Raw genomic sequence first — 8,031 nt, 5'->3', positions numbered from 1 at the left:
GGCCTTCAGCTCCATGAAGGCAAGGCCTCTGTCACATCCAAGTCCAGCACAAGAACTGGTACATAATAGCGTCCCAAAATTTGTTTAACAACCATCCTCAGCGGTGCCATAAGAAATCACTCTGGAGAACAACACTGGGGAAACAAGAGCAATTTCATACGTGAAAAGAGGAGGCATCTAGCAAACTGTAATGCTGCCTAGCCAACAATCCCAGAATGGGTCAGTGATTGGCTAAGTAGGATGCCAGTGACTTAATCTAGCGACTACAATTATATCTTCATGTGTAAAAGAATAGCATCTTTTAAAAGACAAGGGTAGTTAATATGCTTGACTTTAATTCTCCCTTTATTCCTCTGTTGTACATATAACAATTTCATATACAAAATTTTTATATTTCAAAAATCTGCTTTTGACCTCTTTGAATCATCTCAGTTGACTCCTTATTTTATTGGTTTTCTGACCCCCTGATAAATGCCCCCAGGCTGTAGGTTAATCAGCTGCCAGTGAGAGATTATTAGCTCATTAGCAGCTACTTTGGCCCATGGGCAGTTGATTCCTCCAGCACGGTTAGAAGAAAACTCGCTGGCATCAAACTGGATTTTCTCAACACTGGAGTGATAATGTGGAGAATTCAGCTTCTTATTGGTTTCTTATATTTAAAAATGCATTCCCTTCTTTATCCCAGAAGAGGTTATGAAACATATGCAGTACAATAAACAGGAGTAGAGGCTGGGTTTAGAGCAGAAAAATCCACTTCCAATCTGAACTCTGTTTCTCATCAACTGTATGACTTTGACAAATTTCTTAGTCTTTCTAAACTCATTATTGTCCATCTATAAAATGAAGAAAAACCTAGTATATATCACACATAACTTTGATTAGTATTAAATGTATATTTAATATAATATAATTTAAATAATATATTTATTTAAGTAAATAATTATACTTAAATAATGGAACCTATTTTGTTCCACTGTATTGTTACCCTCAACATATCCTGGGCTTCTCAGGGGTAAGAGTACCATCCCCTGCCTTACTGATTTAGACAGCCATATGACTTGCTTTGGCCAATGACGTGTGAGTAGGAATGCATGTGTTATTCCTAAATGGAAGTTTTAAGATGAAACATGTGCTTTGTCATAATCTTTAATTTCCCTCTGGTAATATTCCCGAGAAAAATTGCTTTGTCAGTCTGGGCCTCTCAATGAAGGCAGTGAAACGGTCAGAGCTTACCTGTAGGGAACTTTTAGTGTGATCAAGAAATAAACCTTTGTTATTGTAATCCATCCATTGGCATTTCATGATTGCTTGCTATTGTAGAATAACTCAACCTATCATATTTGATACACCTATTACTAGTACTATTATTATAAATAATGGTGATAATAAAGGCAAATACAGATACTAAAAAATAAAAATATCAAAAATGTATACAATCAAAAGTATTTTTTAAAGGTTAGGTGCAAATGGAACTCTGAGATTTCTAGAAATTATATCATAAAAGAGGACATACTTAGGTACTAGATTCAGTGTCCATAGAATACAAATAAATCATTTACTAAAGGGAATCAAACTACTTCTAGTTCAGAAATGTTAGAGAGCTGTGTCCCATGGATCTTAACAAAATGGATTATATTTGACCAGCAAGTGGAATCCAGCGTGGGGAAATTATTTGATTTGGGGTCTTCTATGATTAATCTGTGGCAATGATAATGGAAATGACTTGTAAAACAAAAATGAGGTAACTATAGTCATACGAGGTCTACAAAAGCATCGTTTTACAGGTGGTTTTATATTTGAGGTTCTCTCTGCCATAATAAGAATGCTCTTGTCTTCTACCTACAACAGAGATAATATAGGAGATGAAAAGTGAGGGAAGGAAGTCCAATTTTTTATACCCTATAGCACTTTGGTTTTTGTTTGTTTGTTTTTTTCTTTCTCTCCTCTTCCCATCTCCTCATTTCTTTTACTTGAACTCGCTTTTGGTTGAGCCATTGTGTGTATGTTATAGGAAAATAATGGAAAATCTTAAACCACTGATTTTCTTTTCAGTTTCTTAGAATTATGATTCTCTCCAGCTCCAAAACCAGTGAAGCAACAGTATTCATTACTCCTGGGACACGTTGGGTACAGCCCTAAAACAAAGAAGTCATTGTTCAGTTTGAACTTAAAAGCTAGTCTTTTCAAGCACATAAAAAAACAACAGCATTGAAAGCCAGGCTTTGTTAAGGGCGAGAGAGCCATGTTTTCTAAATTTTAAAAACTTCCTTGCACATGTCACAGTCCTACTCTGGCAGACTTGAGTCGTAAAGCTGTACTAAAAGTCATAGTGTAAAAACTGTGGAGGATCTGCTGCAAGAAAAGTCCACATGAAATAGGAGCTTTCAACCTTGGAGAAATAGCAGGAAAGCAGAGGCAGGAGGTCCAGCTCTGGCACCCTGTCCCAAGCCTTTCCCAACAACTACTTCCCCTCCCCAATCACTATCCCACCTCATCCCTGGTTGACTCCATGGTTTGGGGCCAAGGCAGAAAAGAGGAACAATGCTCACATCTACAAAAATTTGGCGAAAATTCTAGTATGAGAGGGACTTTCTTACATCTAGCCCCTTAGCAAAGCTGTGCATTGGTTGCATTGCCAAAACCACATGGCACTGGGATGCCAGCAGGAAAGAAGGCATGGCTGAGGACGGGGTTTGGTGAGCAAAGCAGAACAGACCTTTGGCCTCATGAAAGCATAGAGGGGGAAAGAACTTAATCAAATAAGTACACATGTGATCACACATGAAATAATTATTAAAAAATGAAAGGTACATGGTGCTATAAGAGAGGCTGCTAAACTAGTCACAGAGGCCAGTGACAACTTCCTCAAGAAAGTGACCATCTGAACTCTGAATGATGTGTGGGAATTACCTTTTAAAAGAGGAGAGGAAGGAGAATTCCAGATGGGTGGTACAGCTATTAGGAAGGTTTACGTGTTAGACGAAGCATATCAGCTGTAGGGGATCAAAACAAGGCCCTGATGCTAGAACCTGGAGAGTGTGTGAATTTAGGCTGGGAAAGGTAAGTCAGGGTGATCATATAGGGACAGCTAGTAATAACAGCAATAATAGCTAACATTTATTGAGCTCTTACTACATGCCAACACTGTCCTGTGCAGTTTATATTTACCAAGTAACTCAATATTCACAACTTTGTGAAGGAGATTCTATATTATTCCTTTATTATAGATAAGCAACTAAGGCACAGAGAGTTTAAGTAACTTGTTCCAAATCATCCAGCTAATCATCGTGGAATGATTAACTTCAACCCCAGGAAGCCTTGCTCTGGGGCTGTGATTTTTCAATCACTAAATTGTACTAATTATAGCTTTAGGGCTATGGTAAATAATTTACTCTGTAGCCTGCAAGCACAGAGGAGCTAGGGACTCATTTTAAGTAATTGGTGGACAGGTAGAGAGTAAAATGGTAAAATTGGAGGGATAAGCATGTATATGGGCAGACAAATTAGGGGGCTATTGCATTCCTCTAAGCAAGAAATGATAGAAACATGACCCCAGTTCTTATTTTAACTAAAACTTTTTTTCTTGTAGAAACAAGTACCTATCACCAGGACAGAAGTGCATTCCAGCCCCCTCCCCACCACCACGTGGTAGCAGGTTTTAGAAATACTTAGTAAACTAAGCATCTAAATACCTTCTTGTCCTTTAATTGCCTATTTTGTTATAGCCAACCACAGGGCATCAGGGAATCAGATCATTGTTCATCCATTTCTATTTCCTTTTGAAATAGGATTTTATATTTATGTTTGAGTATCACTGGCAGATTTTCTCCTGGTACTAGGAATAGCACTTTATATCAAATAATTGCACAATACCTACAAGGTCACAATTTGCAGAGGTTTAGGACACTACTTGTTTCTCCTCTTTCCTTGAAAATTCCCTTTCTCCTCCTTATAGGGGAAGAACAATTCATATTTAACAATCTTTCCAGACAGGGGCAAGACTGGTCACCCTGAGGTCTTCAGATGGCCAAAACATTTTCAGCTGGCATGACATCAGTCATTCTAAGATCTTCATTCTCTATATGCATGGTGATTTCCAGGACAAATCCAAGAGAGACTCACATGCTATCAGAAGTCCCAGATTTCCAGATCATACATTGTTTTGTGCTTGCGTATTTCCTCACTCTTTGTTTCCTAGTAGGTTCCTGTCTTCCGTTCTTCTCTGTCCTTCTAGATCCTTCTACTGCACTTTAGGAATTCACTCTTGGCCAGCGGTAAACTCTTTAACCTCCTCATGTTGTTATACTTTCTCCTTGCCCCCATTCAATTATCTGTATCATGGGCTGAATGTTAGAATCAACCCTCCAGAGACTAAAGAAAAAAATGCCCTGAACCATGACACACGCATTGAATCAAAACTGTGAAGAGGCATGGGCACCAGTTAATCTAAAATTGTCTGGTTATTACAATGGGCATACAGGGTTGAGAGCCACTAGATCAATGGTTCTCAAAGTTTGACCTTTGGACCAGCAGTGTCAGCATCATGTGGAAACTGTTAGAAATGCAAATTCTCACCCCACCCCAGATCAATTAATTCAGAAACTCTGCAGGTGGATCCCAGGACACTGTATTTAACAAGCCCTCCAGGTGATTCTAATGAGGACTGAAGTTTAGAACCTCGGCTCTGGGCCAACAGCAACCTGACTGGTGTCTGTAGACTTCACCCCATAGTCCTGTCAATTTTAGGTACTTTCGTCCCACAGCTCGTGTACTCAGGACCTGGAGGTAGGTTTTACATTCTCCTTGATTCCCTGTCTGCATGTGAAATGTTCCTCCTTTTTGCTGCTTTAAAATACTCAAAATCTTTGAAGAGAATATCATCAAACTTGGCTGCCCATTATTTTTTTTCATTTATCACCTACTTTGTCTACTATGTTTTCTATAAATCCCTGTTATGACTGCAGTGCCTTGGATCACTTTTTCCCCTTCTTTCTTTTCTACTTTCCTTCTGTCTAATTTTTTTTTTTTTTTTTTAGAGACAAGGTCTTGTTGTGTTGCCCAGTTTGGAGTAGTATAGTGGAATGATCATAGCTCACTGCAGCCTCAAACTTCTGGGCTCAAGAGATCCTCCCACCTCGGCCTTCAGAGTAGTGGGGACTGTAGGCATGCACCATCATGGCCAACTAATTCTTTTAATTTTTTTTATTTTTAGAGATGGGGGTCTCACTATGTTGCCCAGGCTGGTCTTGAACTCCTGGCCTCAAGCAATCCTCCTACCTCAGCCTCCCAAAGTGCTGGGATTACAGGTGGCAGCCATTGTGCCAGGCCCAGGGCATCATGGTTTGATATATGCAATACATGGTGGAAAGGCTAAATCATGCTATTTAACATATGCATTACCCCACTTATTTTGTGTGTGTGTGTGTGGTGAGAACACATGAAGTCTACTCTCTTAACTATTTTCAAGTATTCAGTATGTTGTTATTAACTGTAGTCACCATGATTTAAAATAAATCTCTTGAACTTATTGCCCCTAACTGAAATTTTGTGTCCTCTGACCAATATCTCCCCAATTCCCCCAACTCCTAGCTTCTGGCAACCACCATTTTACTCTGTTTTCTATGAATTTATCTACTTATTTTTACACCCCACATATATAAGTGAGATTATGCAGTATTTATCTTTCTGTGCTTGGCTTATCACCATTCTTATCATCCGTAGTGCCTTGAATATCCTTGTAGGGTGACTAACTAATACCCTGATCTCTTAGTTTTTGTCCATCTCATTTACATGTAATCTTCTCCTCTTAAGTCACCTTCAACTCAGGCTACCATTCTAACAGTCCTACTAAAACTTCTGAAATAGGTTTCAGCCCCCTCCCATTCTTCTGGCTCTCTTAAACCAGCATTTTCCTGCCAAGAACTCTTGATTTCCAGTGAGACCACTATGCTGTGTCCCAAGTATCTTTCACTGTACATGATTTCCATCTTTATGCTTAGTTTCAACAAAGTATGCACAGCTATGTAGAAATATGATTGGACAAAAAGGGCGTGATCTAATGCTAACAGCCTGAGTGGTGGAACCCAGCAAGGCCTGTCTGTCTAGATTCTTCTTGGCGTCTCTGAGTGTGCATTCCTTCCTCTGGGTGTGGGGCAGAGCTCTTTCTGGGATGGCGGTCTTACAGTCAAACAAGATAGGTCAGATAATTACTTTACGGACAGTTATTACATAGAATAATTTTAGGTTTTATGGCTGGCTTTGGGGCAGAGGTGGGTTCTGGCTTTTATGACCCACCTTGGGAAAGAGGGATTCTATTGTGGTTTCTATGGCTAGCTTCAGGGAAGAATGGGACTGAGAGGCAGGAGGACAAGGGAATGTCAGGGAGGAACTTTTGCTTCTGAGGCTTTCATTTTGGGGTACTATTTTTCTGAGCCCCATCACTACCCTTAACACTCGTTCTTGCTGTGATCCTTTGTGGGGAGCGCGGACGCCATTACAAGATGGCGCCGATTTCCGGTGGCTTGGCTGAGGTAAACAAGTGTGGCGCATGCGTAGTACATCTGTAGGTCTGTTACATAAGTATGCATATGAGGTTTTCTGACTCGGCCTATTGGTGACCGCTTGTGATTGACTTTGACCTATCTCTGTTACTTCCTGTTTCCCTGAGGGTATATTACTGTGTGAAAGCTTGTGCTCAGGGTCTTCCGCATCTTGAAGCTTAGAGGGATCCCCAATAAAGCACTGTAGAAGAACTCCTGTTGCCGCGTCTTCCTTGCTGGCGAGGCGGGCGCGACAATCCTTAGAATCTCAACTCCCTGCAAATATCTAATCCCAAGTTCCCATCCATTCTACTTGGGAAATATTTAGGAGCTGCATTCCATTCTCTTGTATCACTACTAATTCTTCTTTTCACATCACTCTATCACTCTAGCCTACTCATTTCTTCATAGCATCTATCCTATCACTGTAAAAAAATTACCTTGTTTACTTCTTCATTTTTCAAATTTCCAAGAGGATTTTATTCAGAATTGTATCTCCACGTTCTCGTACCATGGCTGACACATAGTATATGCTCAAATAAGTTTTGCCCAAATGAATTGGTCTGGGCTTTCGATATTCATTACCTAACCTTTGCGGGACATTTTAAAGCTGTCTCTTCAACATCAGTTTTAGCCCTCTATATGTCTGCTAATCCACCTTTTTTCAATTCAAAAATTTGATAATACCACTTCCCTGTTTAAAATTATCTTGGGCACTTTGTAGCCTTCTAAATGTAGCAGTTCATTTATTGCACCATTAGTTGTTAAACATACACTATGTGCTAAGGAATGGTAAGCAGAGATGAGCTTACAATTTATAGAGAGTCAATCAGGGTGTTTACAATTTGCAGAGAAGAACAGTAAATGAGGAAGCCACGACAATGAGTTGTAGTATCTAAGATAGGGGAACACTGGGTGCCAGGGGAGCATTGAGCAAGGGGGCCTGACCCTGGGCAGGGAAGGACATGTTAAGAAAGGCTTCCAGAGGACAGAGGAGTAAAAGATGAGGGTGAAGATGGGGACCATGTCCTGAGGGGACCGACAATCCACATTTACAGGGTTGTCTCCTTAGCCCGGTATTTAAGGACCCTTAGTATCTCTGCCCTGATCTTTGTCAGCTTTATGTTCTGCATTTTCTCAATTTGAACTCCCTGCTCTAGAAACAGGTGACTATTTAGAGTTCCCGAAATGCTCGATGCTGCTTCCATCTGCAGTTCTGCTTACTCATTCTTGCTGTCCTAGGAGATAAGATTCTGTTTTCATCTATTTTACACTCTGCCCTCTCCTTTTCTGCTCAACACAAACCTATTTCTAGAAGCAACTTGACTTCCTTCGTGAGTTTTCCAGAGAACGGTTTGCATTTTCCCAGAAATGACCAAGTCTACATTAAATGGCAGCGATTTCGAGCTGGAAATCCCTACGTTCTCTTCCCGTTAACTCTCTGTGCAGCCACTGAAATATGTAGACCTCCTTGAGGGACATCTGTGACTCA

Source organism: Lemur catta, chromosome 2, assembly GCF_020740605.2.
Source record: "Lemur catta isolate mLemCat1 chromosome 2, mLemCat1.pri, whole genome shotgun sequence".
Classification (NCBI taxonomy): domain Eukaryota; kingdom Metazoa; phylum Chordata; class Mammalia; order Primates; family Lemuridae; genus Lemur; species Lemur catta.
The sequence above is the reverse complement of the archived record's forward strand: the minus strand, read 5'-3'. Positions refer to the sequence as shown.